The sequence below is a fragment of the Lutjanus erythropterus genome, chromosome 18 (genome assembly GCF_056507025.1).
Source record: "Lutjanus erythropterus isolate fLutEry1 chromosome 18, fLutEry1.hap2, whole genome shotgun sequence".
NCBI classification, from domain to species: Eukaryota; Metazoa; Chordata; class Actinopteri; order Lutjaniformes; family Lutjanidae; genus Lutjanus; species Lutjanus erythropterus.
This window is the reverse complement of record NC_139334.1, coordinates 19,383,772-19,409,298: the sequence shown is the minus strand read 5'-3', so window position 1 is coordinate 19,409,298 and position 25,527 is coordinate 19,383,772. Positions and strand designations below refer to the sequence as shown.

The following is a 25,527-nucleotide window of genomic DNA, read 5'->3' as shown; positions in this document are numbered from 1 at the left end:
CAGGAGGGTATTTTTCATCTGTAGTCCTTGGACAGATGTGACACAGTCACCCTATAAAACACAATACAAGACTGAAATAGAAGCATTCAGAACAATCATAGAAAAAGAACAATAATAAGATGAAAGTAGAGAATAATAAAAAGAATAGAGAACATTTTGGTGAGTGTAATGGTATGTCAGAACCAACAGAAATGATGGACTGATGGAGCTATGAAAATGGCACCCAAGTTTTAATAAACTTTAATTATTATCCCTGCCAGTAGGGTAGGGAAAGCCTGGAGGGGCTCGTGCAATCGCTTCCATTTGTATGTGCGTGAGTGAATGTGTGCATGGATGATCTGGATCAGCATAATTTTATTTTGTGTGCATCCATGAGTGTATGCTGAAGGACCTCTGTGACCCTGAATTTCCGCAAATCGTTGAAAACTTTTTTTTATGGCTCTGTGCTATGTTTGCGGGTCACGATATCACAACACTAAACTAGTTATATTTTGGTTATGGTGGAATCATACAGTTCAGCTCTCAGTCCTCTACAAAAATCTCACTGTAAGTTATATACTTGAATCATATACAGTATATATAGTAATTACTGTGATTTTGCAAAGAAAATACACTTGAGGCAATAATTCTATTTTTTGACTGCTCTGTTTTATACGACGATTGACAGCTGACCACTCACTCTTCTTAAGCAGCCATTAGGGGCCACAAATGATCAACAACTGTTTCAGTTTGAAATCTTGTTTCAGCTCAGGACAGTGTATGTGGGAGTCAGGTTAATGTTGGCAGTTGTGGTGACACTGCAGTAGGTGCTTCATCATCTTTTACTTGGTGGGGATCTGCACTCTACTGAGTTTACTCTTCTATTTAGGTATTTTATTTGAATTGTCAACTGCATTTGCCAACACAGCCTCTGCAATTCTTGACCGGGGAAGCAGCAGGAATGAGAAAACAGCAACTCTTGCAAAAACACCTCCCTAAAAATGCCTCCAAATCAGTGAGATGCTGAATTGCATGAGACTAATATTGTCACATGACCTCTTTGTTTTGCAAATCTGGTAGGTAATTTTTACTTAAATTACAGACATGGTGGATTCGCAACAAGATTAAGATCACAGGCAACCATCGCAATAAGTACAAATTATTAGATGTCCTCTGGTAATACTAGTCTCATCTGAATGGGGCTTATAATGTCATCAGAACCAACAGAAATGATAGATACAGCTATGAAAATGACACCCCAGTTGTAATAAACTGGAATTATCCTTTTTACCTTAAACCTAATTGTGTATTCAGACAGGGAACTGCATACAAAGCAAATGTGAAAACACAATTAGTCGCAAATTTGCCACAAATTGACACAAATTTGTGGATAATTCAGGGCTTTATAAATCTGCTTCATAAAGACAGGAAAAGGGAGAGAGGCTGGAGAGAAATAACAGGAAGAACCTGAGTCTCTGGTGAGTTCTGAGTTCACTCAAACACTGAGCCAAACACAAACACACACTCCCAAAGACAGTCGGTGTGGTTGCTAATTAACTTACAGCTAACATTGAATAGTAGTTAGCTGTAAGGGGAAAATTAAAACATCTTAATTTCTCAATGTGTGCACGTGGCAATGTGGGAACTGTCCAAAACGTCCTCACCTTCCAGAAAATTACTAAAATTGGTCCTCACAAAGATAGAATGACTCACTACATCTTCAAAACAGAAAATACACACTCGCACATTTACACTTACACACCTGCAGACCTCAGACACATGCAGTCAGGTGATACATACTGTACCACACACATCTGCCATTACACCCTCCCACACACACACCTGTGAAACATACACACTATATACACTGCCAGATTTAATGACAGACTCACAAACAAGCCACACATCTGCACCTACACATACCTGTGTGTATATGAGCACACACACACACACACACACACACACACAGTCAGAGGTGGATAATTCCTCTGTCCTTTCTTCGGCACAGATAACAATGTCCCACCAGCAGTCCAACACCATATTTTAGTTGCCTAGGTAACCTCACGGCGACTTTAAGACCCCATTAAAATCAGTCAGGATGGAATAAAAAAAAACAGATCTAACAAAATCCCTCTTAACCTTTACCAATCCTCCCCCCTCTCCCCATCTCCCCCCCCCCCCCCCCTCCCCGTCCTCTCATCCTTGGTCTCCCCAGACTACTATTCAAATCCACCTGTACCTCTTCACCTTCATCAACCTACACATTTTTCTCTCTATTTCCTCTGTACCGACACACCATTATAACTTCTCCCCTCATTTCTCTGCCTGCCTAATCCCTCGGCTTTCCCCCCCGTTTTCTCCCTGTCCGGTCCTGTTACTCCCTCTCTAGTACAGTCCTCCTCTTCCTTGCGGCGATCTCTTTGCTCCCTTTTCATCCCCTCTCTTCCCCTTCATCTCTATCCCTCCATATATACTCAGAGATGGAGTGGATGGACCTTCCCCGTCTATCAACCCCAGCTATGACATTTTATCCCTCTCATCCTCTTCTCCATCCCTCTGTATCACCATCCCTCTCTCTGTGGAGCCCCCTCCCCTTGGCCATTTCTCTTTGAATGCAGATGTGAGCCGCTGCATAAATAGCACGCTGTATATTTTTCACTGAAGCTCCCTTCTGATTGAAGTCCAGCCATGACCAGTGCATCGCTTATCCCCCTGCATCCCTTATCTCATCCTCGCGGCTGTAAATGAACAGTATCCTTCACTTCTGTGTCTCACTGAATGAATGATGCATCGTGATCTGCTACATCAAAGTTGTGTTGTTTTATTCATACATCTACATTATCTGACTGCCCTTGGCGTGTGTCAGTAGAGAGCACGGCAGTGTCTGCGAGCGGGGCCGACACTGTCCTGCCCCGGCCACTGTCACCCTGATGTATGGCTGCAAATTACAGCGATAAAAGCCTGACGCTGCTACTGTTACCAGCCACTCGAATGCACTTAATGCAGAGTGGGAGGGAGGAGGAGGAAGAGGAGAGTGTGTGTGTGTGTTTGTTATTTTGAGTTACGAACTGTTCAGTTGTCGCTGTCCCTTCGGGAGGCCACTACAAGGTAAATTGGATGTATCTACAACTGTCAAAGTGTAGGTACAGTTTGTGTGTGCGTCTGGTGGGATAATAGGATGGCTGCTTGAGTGAACTTTCTCTATCACTCTGTGCGTTACTACCGACAATGTCAGTGAACAGCGTTTTGTCAGATGTTACCGCTTTGAGCGATGTGTAATTCTCAGCGCAATGACAGCGAAGACTGAGATGACTTTGAAGAGATGGAGGAGAGGGGAGCGAAGACGGAAGGGGAAAACGGAGTTATGAAGTTATGAGGAGGGAAGGGGGAGGGTGACAGGAACGGAGGAGGGCGGGAGGGGAACGGAGGACAGGAAAGAGAGGAGAGGCGGAGAGGGACTCACGTAGGAAAAGATGGAGGGTGAGTGAGAAGAGGGGAGGAGGAGGAAGCAGATAAGTCAGGTGGAAAAATGCAAAGTAAACCAAAGAAAGACAAGGATGTAAGGAGGTGGTGAAGAAGACAGGAATGAGAATTTATTGATGTGTTGGAAGGGGAAGGTTATATCGAGCAGGTGACCAGTCCCATCAAGGATGGGCCTCAGCTTGATAGAGTTCAAATCAAAAGCCATTTCAGGAGCTATTATGGTTAAAATGGTCACTTTCAGGTGGGAAATCTTGGCATCAGTGCAGACTAGGGCTGCAAGATATGGTAAAAAATATCTTAATGTAAGCATTTTGACAGATTGCAGCTGTGATTTGATTTGCAATTAGTGGGAATGATCATCTTTGAATCACAATTTTCATTTTCACTGAAAAACAAACTATTAAAAAAAAGACATTTTGTTTGCTTACATCTGGAGACCAGGATTTGTAGGCCAGGGCATCTCTGCAGCACAAGACTACTTCATTATGATGCTGTTTTGTCACACCATTATCAAACACTTGCAGCTTTATATTTTGATTTATTGTACAGCCCTGTTGGAGACTTCTCATGATGTGAAAGGTACCATTGGACAGATTGGACAGAAACAGAAACAGTTTTTAGCTTTATGGAAACTAATAGCTTTCGCCCATTCCCTTGTCAATATTTTGCACATTCCGGCACATAACTGCACAGCTCTTTCATGTCATATTGTAGATATTTCTATTTATGCTGCTTGACTTGCAGTAATTGCTTTTATCTTTATGTTCCAAGGCAAAGTTCTTACATGGAAATCCTACTTGGTAATAAACCTGATTCTTATTCTGATATAGGAGAAAGAAAGCCGTGATGTGAACAGTAGTCTCCAGTGGCGAAAATCAGATGTCAGACCTACCTTACTAGCGTGGGTAGTTCTATGCTCGATCAGAAGTTCATACTGCGTGCACTCGGTTGTTCAAAAGAGAGCTAAGGAGAATTCACAGCTGGATAATCAGGGTGTGAAGTGGGCGTGAATGTGAGGGGAGGGGGCTTCTGAAGCTGTTCGACATTTTGAGTACTTCTGACAGAGTATACTGGCAGTTTTACTGTAACACACGCCAGGGATGGCACAAGAATAGATGCCAAACCCATGCAGGAGATGCAACTCTTCCAGGAAAGATTGAGGCAGCATATATACCTACAAGTTTTCTAGACTGCCATTAAATCTCAAAGGAAGAAGAAGAACTCCTACCAGCATGGAAGAACAAAATGTTATGTGCTGGTTGGCGTTGTTGTCAGCAGCACATTGAAGATGGTAAAAAAGTGCAGCTGCAGCAACAGCTCTGCCTCGAGTCATGGAAAAGAATAACAAATCAAAAAACCTTATCCTGAAACACACATTGCCATCATTTTTGTTTGAGACATTTTTTTTTCTTTTTTGCTGCATAGTCAACTATGTTCTACAGCGTTTGCAGTGGCTAAATGCTAAAAGCTACCATCTTTAGTTAAGTGTGATATAATCATAGCCCCTAGTACTCGGCTATCAACCTGATTCCTTACCATTTAGTCTGTGCCATCTGTCATCAAAACATAATGCTAGTGTTTTAAGTAAATATATCTAGACTAATGGTCCAGAAATTTAAACTACTGCTGCACTCTGAGTTCAACTTATATTCCAACTTCACCAGCAGAAATCACTTTTGCACTCCATTACTCTCCAGAGCAACATGCGCCCCTGACAGAGAGCTTAGTAAATATCAACCTCAGTCTTTTGTTTTAGAAGCTCAGAGGAGTTTCATTTCAGGTGGTAAGAAAAATATCCATGTCTGAATTTTATTATTCTTTTTGTTTTCTACCATGTTATTGAATTTGATGTCAAGAATTGTGGAATTTCAGAGGTACTTGTATTGACTACTAACACACGCCACCCTTGCTGATGACAGAGAAGAGGTCGCTTGTCAGGAAAATTTAAAGGGACGTTTCACTCCTAAATAAAACAAATATTTTTCCTTTTACCTGTGGTGCCATTTATCTATCTAGATTGTTTTTGCCTGGGTTGCAGAGTTTTGGAGATATCGGCCGTAGAGATGTTTGCATTCTCTCGAATATAATGGAATTAGATGGCACTCAGCTTGTGGTGCTCAAAGTGCCAAAAATATACATTTAAAAAATTCAACAGTTTCCAGAAATCATGACCTGGTTACTCAAAATAATCCACAGACTTTGTTGTTAGCAGTTTCATGTCAGAACTATTTTCTCTCCAGCAGAAAGAAAATAGTACATTCTACTTTAGAAAATAAGTAGTTCCCACATGAGACTGTTCACAACAAGGCCTGGTGATTATCTTGAGTAAGTGGGATAGAGATGCACTGCTGACTATATTATATACTATATAATATACTATACTATACTATAACACATCAACACAGTTTGTTTATTCGTCAGCCAGAACAGGAGGTGAGATTTTAACTGCCAGTCTGTGAACAGCAGTCTGCTGCTAGCTAACATTAGCCTGAAGAGCTAGAAAGTGAAAAAGTTGTATCGGAACATCCCTAGCGATTGTAAAGTGAGTTATGTGGTGTAGTAATCTACTGATGAACTTCAGCGTCCTGAAACTTTGTTGTCACAGTCCTGTTGCCAGGCAACCAGTGCTATAGCCAGAGACCCTCTGTACAGTACATCGCTGGATGTACCAATAAATTGGTCAAGAAAAAGCTACAGCAAATAACTCCCCTTTAACCACAAACTGTGCTACCTTTGGAGGTTACAATCAGCATATTGTTTAATTGGCTGTTCTACCCTGCTTCCAGTCTTTATGCTAAGCTAAACACCACCCAGCTCCAGCTGCGTAGCATATTAAGCACCCAAAAACATGAGACCAGTAGGACTCATGGAAAGAAATCGAATAAAATGTTGAACTACTCCACATGCTTTTGACTAAATGGCCCATGCTGCTATTTTTCTGAGGTCAGTTTCAAGAATCACTTGGTCCACTCAACCCAAATATCTATTTTCTCACATTTTTCCTGCCCTCATCACTTGAATGGAGCCATTTTCCCCAGAACGACCAGCAAAAACATGCCTGTAATTGTTCTGGAAGGATACTAAAATGTGTGTGAGTGCTAAACCTGGGTGTTTTTATGTTTTCAAAGTGTGTGTGGTGTCTGTGCATGTGTGTTTTTTGTGTATTTTCTGCCTTACCACAGCCCCAGACCATTCAATTGATTTTCTCTGGCAGTCTGTTGGGATCTCATTTGAGTTTCCAAATCGTTTAATTTCACTGAAATTACAGCCAGATCCCCTCAGACAACAGCATGAGAGAAGAAAATAATCCTCAAATCAAACCAGGGTCTTTTTTCATAAACACATCTTGAAAACAAACATTGGACTCCCATTTTCCTGGTGAACGACTAACATTTGTGTCCACACATTTACTGCATGGACCACTTAATGACCTTTTCCCTGGCTAACTTGCTATTGAACATAATGGTGTAGTAGCTAATTGGCTTACTGTATGTAGTGGTGTTTCATCTGTGGAATGTTAAAGACTGTGTGTGTATGTGTGGCGTAGCTCTACAGCAGTGGAGTCATTGCCTCTAAATGGTCCGCCGTTGGATCTACGATGGGTCTGTGTGGCAGACAGGTGCAGAATACCAATGAGGAGAGCAGTTTCCATACGGATGGAGTCACTGGTCCACCATGCTGCAAGCTCACAAATCAACCTCTATCTCCATGCAATTTCAGTTTAATGAGCTCAATTGGAATGAAAGTTCAGAAACAATATTGCCAAAGCAATTAGGTACAAATGGTTAGCGTATCATTTAGATAATAATGAGACATGGTAACAGGGTAGGTTTGTGTTTGCATTTTGTGTGTGTCTGTGTGTGTCAAGAGCTTTTTCTAGGGTCATATTACACGGGAAGTTAGGGAATCTCAACAAGATATAGCTTAAAGAAATTACTAAGCAGGCTAAAGGAACAATGTGTAGCAATTGCACATGCAAATTTAGTACTGCAGTCCAAGTAGTGAGCTGGAGCAATAGGCGGTATATTTAATGTGCTGAAATTGTATTTAAACTTCCCTAGATTCTCAAACTGTGGTACGTGTACCATGGGTTGTATGCAAGTTCCCTGTAGCAGTACGCAGAGGAATTAATTTCAAACATACAATATCATCAAAATACTCTAAATTTTCAAATGAAAATACATGAGATCATTAGAATGTAATTAAAAATAGGTTTTGTCTTTCTAGTATTTTTGTTTCAATATCGGCCTGCTGCACGGTCACTATCATGCTGCCTGAAAAAGCTTGAAAATAAATGATTCAAAACACTGCAATCATGGCTCCAGACTGGAGCTATTACGAAGAAGACTGTAGATCAAGACAAGAATATTTCAAGCAGCTGTGTTAAAAATGAAATGGATGACAGTAAACTGAGCATGCGTGCTAGTGGTTATTTAAGAAGCACCAGTTAAGTGTACACAGCGCCTGTGAGCACAAAATGGCGCAAAACAGTAAGGAAATATGACTCGAATTACCTCAAACATGGCTTCAGTTGGAGCAGGACTTCAGAGATTTTAACGTTGGTACTTGGAGAACTCAATATTTTCGTGGTGGTACGTGGTGTGAAAAGTTTGAGAAACACTGTAATATACAATCTGTGGTCAAAACAAATTTTTCCCCCCTGCCCCAGTCCTCCCCAGACTCGGGGGAAGCTCTGCAGGCTTAAGGAACACTCCAGGAGCACAGGATGCCTGCAACTTCGTAAACTTACAACAATCAAGGACTAGTCGTACACTGTTAATCACATCACATCTATGCCTTCTACAACATTATTAATGATTTCTTACGACTCATAAATAGACACGTACTAATTCAGTGAACATTTGTCATGAATTTTAACTCTTACTAATGTGGTTATTCCTATCTGGAACAGAAATTGCCTTGGCTGCAACGCTGATGTCAGTGGAGCAAGTTTCCTTAGTCTCTGATGATATGTTATGGTCATTTTACAATTTATTACAGTAAATACATTACAGATTTCTACTTTAATTTGTATAGTGCATTATATAAGGCATGCATGACAACAAACACAATGAAGACAACTTTAAACCAATTAAAGCTCAAATAAAAAATGACAAAACAATAATAGAGAAGAAATATAGTATCAGTGCGATAATAAGTTCTGTCCAAAAATGTAATGAAGGAAATAAAAGTGCAGTGGAGTTGAGAAAATTAATAAAATGCAAAGAAAAATAGGGGAGCTTTTAATTTAGATCTGAAAGTGGCTATGTTAGATAAGACTATAATCGGCAATACTTTTGAGAATAGAATTGTAACACCATAAAAATGGAAGGTGTAATTATAGCAGTGTTGTATAATGTCATCACACAACAGTTCTGGTCTGAGGTCGTGCTGCATATATGCAAAAAGGTGTGCTTGTGTGTGTTGACAGATGTGCTGTGCTGTGGCTTCTGTAGCATTTCCACTCATTTTAATGAATCTATTTCTGTTTGTTTTGCATTAACTCAGCTGCATTTGCATTGAATGTTTACACAGTTTATACAGTGTTTTTGTGTTTGTGTAAATAATATATTTACAAATCTTAATCTCTCTGATCCATAGTCTTAAATCCAAATACTTTTACACTTTTTTTGAAAGTCTGACATATAATTGTGCTTATATGGATAAAATAATCTTAAAGCTACTACAATGATTTTTTAATTGGTTATGAAACAGTCTGTTTATTACTGATGTCTCTATATGACCTCTGCAAGTAACAAGACCATGCACAAGAAGACTATCTATCTACTCTATTTCTGTATCTTCTGGAAACAAGCCTTTGTTTACGTTTTCCCAGGCAAAGTTACAATGAGTAGTATGTTAGCCAGTTAAAAAAAAGCAGGAGGAACATTTTTATCCATATACTTTTATTTTTGATGTTATATTATGTGGTTATTACAGTTGGAAACTGCTTTTGCTGCTTTTGTCCACAGAAGGCTCCAAAACTCACAAAATAGGAAGTTTCCTTGCAGTAGCTTTAACTCAAGGCTCTAGAGCTTTCAACCACATCAAACTGTCTCCATGAAGGAATAGATTGGTTGATGAGCTCTGTAAAAAGCTAGTAAGTGGATCCTGGGCTGTTATAAAAACTCCATTACGGCAATACCTTAGTCATGCGATGCCCACTGCAGAATCATGCCCATTAACCACAAATTTTGTTTTGAAGGGTCGATCTCTTGTTGTTCATTGTGCAATGCATTTGAGATCAGCACATGAATCTATTAATTCATCTATGGATCAGCGCTGTCTTACACAACAAGTCAGGAACACAACCTCTAATTTGTCAACCGACTCAACCCAAGTCATCATGGGATTGACAGTGGACGGCTAACAACAACAGCGACTGTTTTTAATGAGGAAAAATTCATCAATAATCACAGAAGACATTCAGTGCTAAATTTATTAGCATGGATTTATTTTACAAAGTCTCCAAAAAGATGCTACATTTCAAGGCTATGTTACAAAAGGAAAGGGGTAGAAAACACATTGCATGGTGGATCGGTATCGTGAGTCTGATACCCGATGAATGTCATCTCTGGTTTAAATTAATGGACATGCAAAAAAGAATGTCAGCGTTATGAATGAAGCCTCAAACTATGAGTTACAGCCCTGATTATTTTGTCAAACCATTTTCAACAGGAAAATATGACCTTTTTTCCGGCCATATAAATGATGCTGACATGATTTGACAAGACCTAAAAGAACAAATAAACTGATGATGAGGAGAATAATCACAACTGTCATGTGATTTCCTCTCTCTCCCTTTTGTCCTGTTCTGTGCTGCACATGGACTGGAAACAGACTCAAACAAACACACACTTTAAAAGCCATACGGCGCACACATGGGACGTAAAGCAACTCTCAAACTCTCAAAGCACATTTTACTTTTGTTGGTTGGGTGTTAGACAGCTCATGTAGAGAGATACGGTGCCATCTGGGAGCAAACGAAACCCCCAACATGGAGACTTTATTAGAGACTCGACAGGTGACAGAGGTCCGCGAGAGATGGGCTCCATCGACTGAGACACACACGAATAATGCACACACACACAGGCATACAATTCTCCATCTCCCAGTCGCTTCACACTCATTGATTGCTTTCATCCCGTAATAACCTCTCAGTCCCACCAGCTCCATCCTTTGACTCTCTCTTCACTGTCCTATTCTCTGTTAAATTTCCTTTTCTCTTTTCTATCGTTCACATCTCCCCCAGCTGCCTCTGTCTATTCGCTGTGCTTTGCTTCTCCAACTCCTTCCCCTCCTCTTATATCTCTCCTTCCTCCTCCTTATCATTCTCATCCCCCACAGCACTACCTTTAAACCCTCTCACCTCCTACCCTCCCTCCCTTTTCTATCTTTTCCCTGGCCTTTTCTACTATTCTCCCTCAGTTTCCATCTCCCTCTCTGCCTCTCCCTCTGTTCTCGGTGTTGCTGTAAAGGTCAGGTTAGCTCCATGAATAAGCTGTAGATTTATGATGCTGCCATCTCCCAGGAATCACTGTGACCAGGGCCAAACAAAAACAACACTGCAATAGACCGCAATAGATCGCCGGAGCCCCATTCAGCAAACGCAGGGGTTATTAATGAGGCTATGGGCCGGTGCACTAGAGGTTGAGGGAGTGGTTAAAGCCGTGTGTAGGCACACACACCTATACACACAGGAATGCACACGGACCTTTATGAACAAACGCATACAGTGTACAGCAGTGACTTCCAACCAGGGTACACGTCTGCAGTTGCCAGGGGAGACGTGGAAAATAGAAAATATGATTTTATTAAATAAATTACATCCACATATTTGTGTTAAAGGCGTAGTGTGGATTATTTTAAATGGGGTTGTATGAAGTCCTAAATAATAGTGTATTACCTACAGATGGGGGTCGACACGCCCCCAGTTTGGAGAAGCAGCAGGAGCACCAGTGTTGGGAGCTAAACAATATACTGCCGTGGACAGAGTCAGCAGCAAAATGTATTTTAAACGGCTAAAAATTAATATCATTTTATACATACACTATATTTTGGAGTTTCACTGTTTTACCTTGCCGTCAGCAACCGTTTTCCAATGGGAAAACTGTTAAATAAGCCAAATTTTGCTCTCTCCAAACTAACCACACTCCACTGGCAAAACTAGGCATTTTACTTCACTGCTGCCTTGATTGGTTAGTTTGGTGGTGTTACTTATCTTCCATTCTGTTGTTGCTGTTTTTTTCCCTTAAGTGTAATGCTGATCTTAAGTTTATTGCAATAGAGATCTGAAGTGAGACCTAAAGAAATCCCAGTGACATTTGAACAATGCTAATAATTAAAAATCCAGCTTCAGAGCAGAATCTTTCTCAGTATGTTGTTCTCACTTCATATGTTTAGATAAGGTTGGCAATTTAAAAAAGAAATCTAATGTCATTGTTTATTCAATATTTTGGATTTTTAGCAACCTTTCAGGAGCACAGTCTTCCCTGAGTTCAAGTAGGTTTAATATTGCAGTTTTGTAAAAAAAAAAAAAAAAAAAAAAAAAAAAAAAACTTTAATCGAAGTTTGGAACCATCAATAAGCCAATACAGTCTGCGCCTGCACACTGCTTTTTATGCCTGCAAACACTCACATATATACAAAGATGCACAAACAACCTGATAAATGGTGATAATGAATATCGAGGGAAAAAAGGACACAAGTTCAAGCATCAACAATAACTTACTGAATAAAAACATTAAAAGCAAATACGAACTAAAAACAGAATTTACATAAGTAAGCCTTATCATCCTGTGCAGTTCAATCAGTGTCTGCAAATATGAACATCTTTTTTTCCCAAAACCAGACACTGTGACAGGCTGATTTCCTGGGGATATGGTCAAATGTTATGCTTACTATACGCACAAAGGGATAAAGCCTTTTTTGTGTGTGCATAAAAGCTTTTTTATAACAACACAACAGATTAAAGTCTTAGTGCTGTTTTTAAGCTTTGGGAGAGAATTGTTCGTGTTCCCTTTGAACTATTCTATTATAAGAGGAAAATACATGTGATTTTCTTTGACATTTTCTTCCAGCATTTCACTTGAAACAAGGCACAGTCTCCTCTGAGTACGCACTTCTGCACATATCTGGAGTTATATGTTGTTAAGGTGTGTTTTTCAGGGACTTGTTTGGAAATTTAGCACATCCTGTTTCACATATATAAAAATTTGAGGGAATTCGTAGGAGCTCTCTCAAATTTACCGTGCTTCTTATGTAGTTAGGGGCGATGCTCAGACGCTCAGGCACTCAGACAGATAAAATTACCCGTCTACACCTCCAGCCAGCCTCATTACTCCCTCCTTCCTCACAATTTCCTCACCCTGCTTCTGCACCCTCCGCCACCCTCGCGCCTCCCTCGGCGGATATTTTCACTCCCGCAAGTGTTGGGTCACAACAGGGTCAACCCCCAGTCAACAGTCTGGATTAAAATTTAACGAGAGCCCTGATGCATATTTCATTGTTCTATGCCCTCTATCCATCACGCTATATCCTTCTGGCTGCATGTCTCTCCTCACCTTCCTTCGCCGCAGGTGATCTGTTCTCCATATTTGTCCATCTCCTCAAGGCAGCTAATTGTACTCATAGCGTGGCAGTGATTGACATGCAGATAGCCATTAAGATGCCTTTCCTGTCAGAGTGAAAAATAAAAAATAGTCTACAAGATTGTCACTTTTCAAAAAATCAAATTACAGCGCTCATAGCAAAGGGGGATTCAGTCGAATGTCTCTCATCTGTGGTGCGTAGGTAGCAGGCTTTAAAACTGAAAAGGTTACCTGAGCACAAAGTAGAACGCAAACAGCTTTAACAACGAGTGATACAGCGGAGATCAAAATATTTGCTTTATTGTAGGTGCACCAAAAGTAAGATTGAAATCAATAGCAAGTGTTTCAGTCCCTCAGTTTTTCATCAGCCTTTACAGATTCACTGAAATATACCAGGCAGGCACAGGTGCAATCAATGAGCCATCCATCCAGTTAAGAAAAAAACATACTACAACAGCAAAGATATATATATATATATATATATATATATATATATGTATATATGTATATATATATTGTGTGTGTGTGTGTGTGTGTGTGTGTATATATATAAAATAACAGTGAGATTATTAAGGACTGTTAGACATAGTGGTAGCTCGCAAAAAACAAGGAAAAGTAAAGTATTGAGATGATGGTTGTTGTGACAGAAAACATACCTCCATCTCTTACTACATACTAATTTAAAGTGTAGCTTCACCCCCAGGGTCCATCTCCACTCACTGAAAAAATCTGAAAAATGCTACAAAGTGGGCAAGGCGTTGAGAGAAGGGTACACAAGACAACCATTGTAGGGGCGTGGCCGTATCGCTGTGTAGTGAGTGACTGACCAGAGCAACACATCCTCATACCTACACGACAGAATGGGTCGGAGGGCAGTTACTGTATGTATGTCCAGTGGAGGGTACCGGCAGCAACAGGCTCACGGGACCTTAACTAAGTTTAATGACATAGCTCATGTAACATTACACGTGTAGTTTACATTGTAAAAAGGTCACAGTCTGCTTAGGTTTAGGCACAAAAACTACTTACAATAAAATTACTAGGTCAGATTTATGCAATAAAACTGCTTGGTTAGGTTTTGGAAAAGATCGTGGTTTGGTTTAAAATTACTACATTAAGTATGTCACATGACATTATGCAACGGAAGTGATGTAACAGACATTATATCCATAACAGAATCTTAAGTTACTCAAAACTTTAAATAATTCTAGTTTACCTTTCCTTTCACACAGGACTCAAACCCCGTCTGCAGGGTGGAAGTCATGTGCTTGTTTGAGCCATCCTTCCACGCCACCTTGTTCAAATGTGGAATTTCTTGCACCTTGTACTTCTCATATCACACATACTACGTCCACTAGGGGTCCCACCTGACAATAAACTGACATATTGGTTAGCTAGTGCAACCAGCTCAGGGTGGAGGAGAGGCTCTCAGATATGTGTGTTTCTGGGAGTGTCAGTACATAGCTCTCATTGAAAATGAGCACAGTTTCATAGATTCCCACTCAAGAACCTGGGCAGGAAAAGTTGGGCTGCCTAACTCTGATTATAGGATGTTAAACTTATTTTTTTTAATAGAAATTATATGTATAATTATCATGATGTAGAGCAGGCCTAAACAGTGTTCTGAGTCAGTTTCAAGCCATGAAATGCTGATTTTTACACATTTGTAAAGACATGACAATATTAGGGGTGTCACAATTCTCCAAATCCATGATTCAATTAAATTTCATTCAAACCTTTTTTAATGCAGCTGCTTGACTATTGATTTTTGATTTGCTATTAACATTTAATCTCTTTAATATAGGAGTATGTAGTGATGTCTACTACCTCCCTACACTTGTATTTTGAGTGTAATTTATTTGCCAAAAAGGAGACAAAACACAGTAAACCAAGTTAAAGGTGACTTTAACTGGTAGCATTTTTTAGATTATGCCTTTAATATTTGAGTGTTTTGTTGATGTGCACTTATTTCTCCTCAGTGCACTGCACAAAGGAAATGGTGGAGCTGCTCATAGCAAAAATATAAACATTGTTGAGGTAAGGTTAACAAATTCCATTTATATAAGTAGACATTTTTACCTATTAAAAATTAAGTAAACGTAATATGCTTTATGGTTAAATATACACAACAAAATAAATTAAAAAAAATTGATAAAAACAAGAGAATGAAATGATAGAAGAACTTTCAATGACAAAGAAGAACCAAATGTTCACCCATTACACATAAACCACAGACACAGACATAAAGTAAGTAATCATAAGCCTCAGAAAATAGAAAAGTTCTGTTTGCCTTTCAGCTTTGTGTGTACATTTGAGATTTCTGGCTGCTGCGTCTCGAACGAGCTGGAGCCTTATTTCTTTTTGATGTGTAAGATGAATTTATATCAAAACAAATTATGAGACAACTCCAGAAAAGATTTTTGAAGACAAAGGTTTTAAATCTTAGGAAAAAGAAAACATTTTGCTTTGCTTTTTTTGAAGTTTAATTGGTTGCATCTTCGCAAAGTCTGCTTGATTGATGTCTGTCAGCACACATATTAGAAAGTAAGGCATTTCTCTCATAGTAACTGCAAAATCAGCATACTACGTCAATTAGTATAAAATACAAGCTTTTATTAGTTAGTATATGGAATAAGGAAACACCTCCATTACTTTAACATTTTAGGGATCATCTTGTTGTTTTAGTGGAAGTTAGATGGAGTTTTTGAATGAAATTTGTGTCTCTGTGATCACCAGACGAACATAGTGTGGGATGTGTTAGTTTGGCCAGGAACTGCGAAGCTAGCTTCTGCCAACGTAGGTCAAATGTTACATCTGGTAACTAACTACTAATTATTCTGCCTGCAAATGGAACTCATAAGCTCATGTTTATGACAAGTTGTGTACATGATAGGTGTTCAAGTGGTTAACTTGTGAGAACACTGCTGCTTGGCTTCAGAAGCATGAACTGTCCAGAAGCTACTGAGGCTAACAATTTAGCAAGCTAGTGAGCAGGAAGGTAATGTAATGCAGGGAATACAAAGGCATAATGAAAAGATGAGGCTGTTGGAAATGTCAACATTTTGCTAGACTTAACTGTTGATGTTGTTGTTGGGTCAGTGAACCAAGGCTGAAATTAATAGCTTGTCCTTTTATTGCAATGTTTGGAGTTCCTGGATGGATTGCACCAACTAGTCTTTGAAAAGTCTGGTCCGAATTACAAAGTCAGTTAAGAGTTGAAACGGTCATGACAACGGTTGTACCAACCAAACTTAAGCCTAACTATGCTCAGTCTTACCCATGCACATCCTTGTGAATGCCCACATGACTATGGCTATAACAGAGTATTTTGCTAGGATACATTGTTACAAATCTCCCACTGTCTTGCTAATTTGTAACTAATTTCTGATTTGTGGCAACTTTATGGAAGATCAAGAAAGAAAAGACAATTTCACAGACACTGAGAAAAGAAGATTGATAGAGCTGCACAACCAGCACAATAAAATGCTGACTGCCAAGCAGTCCAGTGTAATAACAAATAAGAACAAGGAGCTGACTTGTCGAGAAATTCTAGAGACCATAAATGATTGTTCAGACTTGAGCAGAAAACAAAGTATGGTTAGTCATAGATATAGAACCAGCCTAAATTTTGACTTTATGCATGTTCCTAACCAGTTGTAAGATTTATCCCTGCACTTAGCAAGAAGAAGACTAAAAAATAAATGGTGTGACCTAGTTAAGACCATTTTAAAGCTCTGTCGGTGCATTCTTTGGGAATTTATAACTTGCTGTGGGTGTGGCAGCAGTCATGTTGTGCATGAATGTGCTAAAAGAGTGGCGTTCATTTCACATGCTCGTATTTTTGGTGGATGTTGAACTGAACCAATCAGTTTGTAATTCATGAATGTGAATATCATTCACTTCTGAGAGAGATAACTAGCATCGTCAGCTGATTAATTAAAGTGTGATCACAGCAGAGAGAGAGAGTGTACACAAACATGGACAGACGTGTTGATGTGATATAAAAACTGTCCTTGATCACAAAGCCTGATGTTTCTTTATGATTCTGTGGTTTATCAGTGAAGTGTATGAACTACACTGCAGGTTAGAGTCTATTAACAGTGAGAAGCACACAGACAAACATTTGTATCCATGGAAGCCCATTTCTGCCAATATGAAGGAAAAAATGAGATCCTGTAAGTCATTACAATGAGAAACTTTGTCAATATTGCCTTGGAATCTCAAAATAAATATTTAGTATTTCAAAATATTGACTGTATATCTCAGAATTACTTACATATAATCATTATTTTGAAATACAAATTCAGTATTTTAAGATAGGGGAGACTGGGGGCAATTTAACATTTTTTTCCCCTCTCATAACCCTCTGACTACGTTAAATACACTTGTTGTCTTTTGATATGAGTAACGTGTGTGCACACAAGACTGTAATATTAAATTTCACGCAAGAGTGGCGACAGTTGTTATAGTGGTTAGAGGCAGTTGAAACCCTGATTATGTCTCAAATAAATGCACACCTCAAAGTAATCACAGTAATAATAATGTACCTCAAGTTTTTGTGTTTGGGGTCGGTTTTTTTTTTTTTGTGTGTGTTTCTAAATCATTTAGATGTCAGGCATCGTCTGGATTCAAACCAAAAGTCGGTGTATTTTTGCAGAAGACTAGGCTACTATTCCAAGATTTTAAATATTTGAATTGAGGTAATTTTACATTTCCAAATAAAATGAATCCAAAAATACGGTGCATCATTTAGTTTTACGTCATTATGTAGACTTCAATGTGATAAGAGGAAGTTCTGTTTCTACAAATTAAATTAAATTAAAAAAAGGGAAGACTGAATGCAAATTAGTTCTCTTTTTAGTCTGAATTTGAATAACAAAAATTTGAACCATGAAAGTGAATTAGTTCTTTTTAATCTCTATGAAATGAACTTTGACCCAGCTCTTCTTAAGTGTGAACCGACACAACACTGGGCAGCAGAGCTGAGCTTACATAACAACCAATGTAAGGAGCTATTTCTGCTGAAAAAAAATTAAAAAGCACTGCAATGTCACTGCTTATTAAATGCTTAACTTACCCAGTGATGGTTGGTATCACAAATTAATTCCTGCTGTCTAATTAATAATTCAGTTCTTGTCCCTAAATACTCCTCATGCACGCTAGGCAGGTTTCTGACTGAGAGCACAATTTTTATTTCACTTCAAGCACTGATTGTCACTCTAATAAAAAAAAAATTAAAAAAGTACTACAGCTAGCAGTTTGTCTGTTCTCAGTTTCAAAAACTAAAATGAAGAAGTAAGGAGAGGGGAGCTGTGAGAGAAAAAAAAATAGAGGGTTTAACATCTCTTCTCATTAAGGCAGAGTAGCTGCAGTCTGACTTCACTTCTTCCCATAGGTTCCCATGGTGAAGAAAGAATAATGTCACGCTGGTTAAAGTACAAGATTTTACTTTGTTTTCCCATTCCTGAAGGGAGCTCTTATCATTAGCTTTCATTTCCAAAGGATTAGATTTCCCATGGATTTAATTGCAATCCCCTAAACCCCAGTATCCTCTCGTCTAACTCTCTGTCTCTGTGGGGGAATTCCACCTCAGCGGTCTTGTCTGTCTTAACCACAGCGAGCGTCCCTCCCGTCTACCTGTGTCTGTCTGGTGCTTTCTAACCGCTGTACTGCTGAACTCTCGCTGACCTGACAGTAGACTGGTTTAACCCAGCGGTAACCCCACATCCACTTGTCTCATCATCACCCCCACCAGCTCAGGAGGAACCCAACCGCACACACTCACACACACACACACAGCTCATTCATTCAAGCAGCACGGTTGACTGGCAGAGTGAATTGCCTCGCACTAAATAAAGTTCTCATCCATTTTTAATCGCGGTACGGAAGCAATGAACAAAAAAAAAAAAGGCAGACAGGATATATATGCAAGCTTCGAAATACAGTAGGCACACAAACAAACAAACATGAAAGAGTATGCATGCGAGCTCCAGCCTCAAAGCGGTGTGAAGCTACTGTAGGTGGCTTCAGTCAACAACACACAGTCTGCTGCAGGGGGGCTCGTGGCAAACAGAGCATATGGCTCTTTAGAAATTGTGCTGCTTAGGAATGGAAATCAGTCCGCAGATGTTTGTTTGTGCCCAAACATTCCCGTGGAGTGTATTTACTGGACATGTAATAGGGTCTCTTCCCTGATGAGTACTTATTATGATGTTGTCAGGGATGATAAGAAACTATAAAAATTCACAGATTCAGTTCTCGCCTTCTTGGCAAACACTTCCAGCTAGGTGTCAAAACATCCAAACGCGTCAAACACCCGCCAATTACAGCTTTTGCGAGGTCATCCGTCGGCCACGCCATCGCACACTGATCATTTTCTATGTTGAAAGCACACGCTGAAAGGTTGAAATCTGAAAATATAATCATTCAGTCCATCAATCAGTCAGAATTTATTTTTGAAAACATTCAACAGCCAAGAAAAACACGTTTTTTCAAGATGTACCTCAAATCGTCTTTTGTGCTCTGAATAATTTCCGCTCTCCAACACTCTCAGAAGTTAAGGTGATAGCTAGAATAAAAGGTGTTCTTCAGCTTGTCCCCATGGGAGAACCCTTTTTGGTTCCTGTTAGAACCCTTTATAAAGGTTCGACTTGGAACCCTTCCAGAGAGTTATACCAAGAACCCAACATAAAGGGGTATACTTAGGACTGTATGTGAAAGTTTCCACCCAGAACCTCCTAGGAGAGGTTCTAGAGGAAACTCTTCTTTGGTGTAATGGCTCTACTTAGAACCTTCTCTAGCGGTTCTATCCAGAATAATTCCACCATCTAAGCATGCCAAAAAGAACTCACCCAGGGAGTGAACTTTTATATTTATATTATACGGGTTTAAAAAGGAGGTTAAAGAGTTTAATCTAGAACCCACCCATATGGTTCTACTAAAAACCTTTTTATATGCCATGCATTTTATCAAGAACTCGCAGGAGGTTCTCTGAAAATATTTTTAGTAAGGGTTTAATCAAGGACACACATGGGGCTCTACTGAGAACCTTTTTATATTTCAAAGGTGTTACCTAGATCATGTTCAGGGCATTCTACATTTAGAACCCACTCAAGGGTTCGACAGAGAACCTTTTTAAATGCCATGGATTTTGTCCAGAACAGACTGAGAGGGTTCTACATATAAGCTTTTTATATTTTAAACATTTAATCTAGAATCTCTGAGAATTGTTGAGAATTGGCAAAAAAAAGGTTACAAAGAACCCCCCTGATAAACCCTTTCTTCAAAAACAAGATCATCAGAAGCAAAGGGTTCTGGGTAGAACCTCAGCCATTCAAGAATAACCCTTTTATGAACCTCTATTTCTGAGAGTGTACATCTCCTTTCTCCAGTCATGTCATCAAAAACAGAAGAAGACATTATCTGTCTCTAAGAAGGATGTTGTCAGGGCACTCCAGCTCAGCTTGTCATTGCTTTTAATAAAAAAAAATCTGATCTGGGAGTTGAAGCTTTTTGCACCCAATAAAAAAACAACAACCTAAGATTTAAATGGAAAAAAGGCATGAACACAACGCACAACAAACAACACAAGAGACAGTATAATGGCAGTAGAGGAATGCATTAAATAAACATTACAGTAAGATGGCTTCTACATTAATGTTATACGTGACAGAAAATCTGAATGAATCACCCATTAGTTGAGTGGTGAATTTGCTTCCTCTTTGTCAAATACGAGGCTTGACAGAAGAGATGGAGGACAAATGATTGCTGCACTGTAATGGGACGCAAATAATATGCTGTGAAAGCACTGTAGTAATGGTGTCTTGTGAGTGTGAGTGTGTGTCTGGGCTCACGATGTCTGCAAATTAGTGTGTGCGTGTGTTTGAGGAAGGTTTGTCAAGTGGAAAAATGAACTGTATCTACTGTTTTGTATGTCAGTACAGTATAGAGCTGTGTTGTCAAAGATGTTTTTCCAATCGAAACAGATTTGGCTGTCCAATATGAATAGTCATCGATTTGTTCTTTCTTTTTTCAGCTTATTGTGCCACACTAAATTATGTGTTTTACCAATAACAGCCATGTTTTAATACCCTTCTTTGTCATCTGTGTTACTAAGACAAATTTTCACGCAGTCAGAGAAAGTGAAAGTCTGTGGAACATTTCTCCCACTGTCACCTGCTCTGCACACTCCACACTCCATCATGCCATGACTTAAGAGTTATTTTGACCAAACCAGAGTTGCTGAAGCATTGGAAAGGCATTCCAAGATGTTATTGGCGAGTTTTATTTTTTTCTGTTGAGTTTAAATGAAAGGAGATGATTGAAATTGCAGTTTTTCATTAAAATAAAGTCTATTTCTACACAGCTTGTTCCCTTGATGTTGTCAGACACTTAGAATAACAGTCTGAGCCTGTCAAGCATTACCTGCCCTGTGCACGTAGCAGTATGCTTGGGTGAAGTGACTGACAAGGTGTACAATGACACAGCAGTAAACAAGAGCTGAAACTTGTTTACCATCCACTCGTTCCACTGTCTTTGATCAGTTAACCACCAGCGCATGTTGTCACAAGGATTTTTTAAATAAATGCAACAGCAAATATAGAAATGTTGATTCCCCCTATTTATAATTCCTCATTGAAATGTTCTCCCTGTGCATTTTTGTAAGCTTCTATCTGTTTCATCCTGTTATTGTAATGCTTACTGAAAAAACCCCACAAATGCTCAACTGGAAGAATTTCAGTTGAATGGAGGTTTTCTTCAACTTTCAGGGGGCAGCTCTAGTGCAGGTATGCATGTGGGTGTGCATGTACTGGCCATGATTGCGTGTATATTTGTTGTTGAAAGTGGTACTAAGAGCATTACACGGCTGAGCGCTCCACTGACTCCCAGCAGGGCTTTTAGACAACTTAGTGTCCATCGTTTTGTCTTGTAACACACCAACACCTTCGCTGGGTCACTGCAAGGTTGCAGTTGCGCGTGTGTGTGTGTGTATGTGTGTGTTTGTGTGTGAGTACAGGCAGGCACACATTTGAATTACTGTCTGCGTGAGTGACAGATTGCCCTTTACTGCAACATAAACTCCTCGTGCAGAGTGGTCAATCAAGATCAAGTCAGAAAGTGGCACCACTTTGCTGTTTCATCACACTCAGCAGAATAAAATGAACTAATTTCCAAAATAGCCTAAGAAGAGTCCTGCTGTGATCAGTAGATTAGTAAAAACATGAAGTGGTTCACTACATCAACATAGCTTTGCAAGCTTCAAGGGCAAAACTGAAGTGAAACCTGCTCTGCCAGAAAAAAATGCATAAATTTAGAACAAATAAATTGATGTTTCGAGTGATGGAAAGTAATGACTTTGGTTGCCAACTTAATATTCCAAAAATATTAAATGAACAACAATAACAACATGATAACAGGATCAAAGTTTTTTCTTTTTTTCCAGTCCTTGGAGGAGTAGAGGGAAGGATGACATGTCATTAGAGATAAATAATAAAAAATAAATCAGCAAATATACAATTTAACAAAACCATATCTACCATCCGTCTATATCTACATCATCTACTCGCTACTATCTACCATAGATGTATGCAAAGTTTTGAATAAAGTGTTTTTGTATAGTAAAGTCTCAGTTTTCTTTAAGATGCATAGAATAGTGGTTTTGTAACACGCTTGTTTTACGTGCTGTCATCTGTCCGACTTTGCTCATAAAAACATCCAGGGTTGCCTGGGCCATCTGGGTATATGCGCTTAGGGTCTATGGCGAGAGGAGCTGCTGTCTGATGGGGCCTCGGCCCTGACTCGTGGCGGGCACCTGCATAACACCTTAGATGAAACAATTAACTGGCATTGTGCATGAATAAAATATTGATAAATAGTTTAACCAACTGGTATTTCTGGTGCCGACTTAGGAGGGCGGCGATGTTTAATTGCGTAGTCGACTAATTCTGCACATTCCAAGTTATAATATGAAAACTTAGTGATGCAGCATGAAACTTATAACAATACTGTATACTATTTATGTTATGTCAAATATTTCATGTTAGAAGATGAGACTTTTAACGTCATAACAAGATAAATAGTATATTGTCATATAACATGATCATTTTGTTTGTCATAATAACATGAAAATAACTGGTTCCGACAAACTTTTCATGTTTTAATGTAATGCTGATCTTTTCTTTTTCTTTTTCGTGTGACAGCAATATGGAGCCATAAAGCATCTAAGTTCATTCATGAACTTAGGAAATAACAGCAGCACAAAGCTCATGGCGACTGAGAAGAACTCTATCCACTCATGAAGGCCATGTGACCAGTTTGAAGGCTCTGGATAAAACCAGTAAGTGGACTTTGAGTTGGGACTGTTTTGTCACTAAGATTTCCAAAGTTAAGATGGATTTTGAAACTTAGTAACAGTAATGCGTCCTCCTGCTCACTTTTTTTTTTTTTTTGCTGTCACCTTAATTCTCCTCCCTGCTAAGATAAGATTTCAATACTTTCCAGCCCCAAATGTTTGCTTCAATAAGTCCTGTATACTGCCTTATGGAAAGCTGTCAATAATTAATACTTTCAACTTGTTTTTGATGAAAAACAGTATCACTGCACCCCTGGTGGACACGCTGATCTTTTTTCCTACCTGTAAACAACTTGGAAGCAACACGGGGCTGAATTTCAAAAAGCAGAGTTTGTTAACTTTTACATCTCCTGTGTCTCTCTGACTGCTCTCCTCGACTGGAGGCCACAAACCAAACTGACAGTCAGAAAAGACAGTTTCATGAATGAAACAGCACATTTTCTCAGGGCACCTGTGATTGATATTTTATTCATCTTGTTCTTTGCTCCTGTACTTTTCCTCTGTAACCTGAAAGCAACAAAAAAAAAAAGCAACCAAACCTCTTATGATTATTTGTATGAGCATCTGTGCTTAGGGATTTTGTTTGTGATATGCATACATTTATGCACTGGTTTCAGAGGAGTATCAGTCGTAAACTTTCCCATCGTTGTGTGTATCCCATTGTTAATTGATCTGAGATGAAACAGATACTCCGTCAGCCAAAGCAGACGCTCTGCTCTGTCAAATTCACGATTAAATACATTCCCCGCCCTCAAAAGCATCAAGCGATGCCTGATAAAATGGAATACTCAAGCAACGCCACTGTCACACGATGCAGGCGGCCCCCAACGGAAAAAACACCAATTACAGATGGCAACAAACGCAGACTCTAACCCTGGGAGATTCCTCCACAGCAACGAATTCAGTGCAGATATGAAGAATGGTCCTTATTAAAATGCTCAAGACAGATTAGAATGAATAGAGAATGCTCGCCCTTTGAATGCTGATTAAAATGAATACGGAATGGCTCCTCCAAACGGCGAGCGCTATGCAGTGTACAGCGAAACTCCTCAGACTGTAGCTGTTAATATTTAAAAGGAGCCGTGTGAAATCCAAAGCCGAGGGTGGCTGAGGGAAAAGGGTGAGGGTGAAGTGGGGAAGGAAGGAAGACGGGTTGCGTCGGAGGGGGGAGGCAGAGCAAATGGAAGGAAATGCTTGATCATGACTGCAACAAGAAAGCACCGGAGAAAGAGCCAGAGAGAAGAAGAGCAATACGGCCGGCCGCTGTTATTCGTTTTCATTTGAACCCCTGAACCCTGAATGACTTCCCGTGGGTAGAAACAGCTTGTCAGCGCTGTGTGTGCGATAGTGTGTGTGCGTGCGCGAGAGAGAGAAAGAAAAAGAGAGTGTGTCCACGCTTACATCAGCAGTTCAAACCCCTCATTTCACCGCCTCAGCACCCCTCAGTATTGCACCCTGTTCTCTTTACGCCCCATCTCTTTCCCTCTATCTCGCCTCCACCCGGCCACCACCCCACTGTGTCACCAGGACGGCTATTTACTCCTCCTGGGTGACGTTCACAACACTTATTTCTCTCTGTCTGCCTGCAGCTTGTTTTACCGGCCTTCAGTCAGCCTGCTTTGACTTATCTGACTGGTTTCTTGACTAGCTGTCAATCAGTCTACTGGTCAGTTACTCAGTCAGTCTGTATCTCTGACTGGCCCTCCTGTCAGCCCATTTGTCAGTCTGTCTCTGAGATTCCTCTCTGAGAATAATTCTGGCAGTTCCCTTATGGACAAGATATGGACAAATGTTAGTAAATGTTTAAATATATCTCTCTATATCTGAAACTTGGAGCTAAAACAGTCTAAACAGATACAAGGTCCTTTGTCAATTATGTACTATGAACTATTGCTCCCATTTTTCATGAGCTGAAGTAAGAGATCAAAGACGTTTTCTCACACAAAAGGTTTATCTCTCTTAAACTTTGTTCATAAACTTGTTAAAATTTGTGTTTGCGAGAGAACTTGTCCCATGGCGTGTAGTGATGCTGATTAAACCGAATGATTATAATACAGGTGTGCTTTGGACTGTTCCCAGTAAAAGTCCACTCTGAAATGAGCAGTTTTACCTTGAAAAAAGACA

General features: G+C 39.6%; 1 long non-coding RNA gene across 1 annotated transcript in view; it reads left to right on the top strand.

Annotated features, from left to right (window-relative positions):
- Window positions 1-25,527, top strand: part of LOC146310934 (uncharacterized) — a 97,046-nt gene that overhangs the window by 26,650 nt on the left and 44,869 nt on the right. The window contains exon 3 of the long non-coding RNA XR_014772266.1: window positions 23,252-23,388. This is a non-coding gene — a long non-coding RNA (uncharacterized LOC146310934). The remainder of the gene's footprint in view (window positions 1-23,251; window positions 23,389-25,527) is intronic.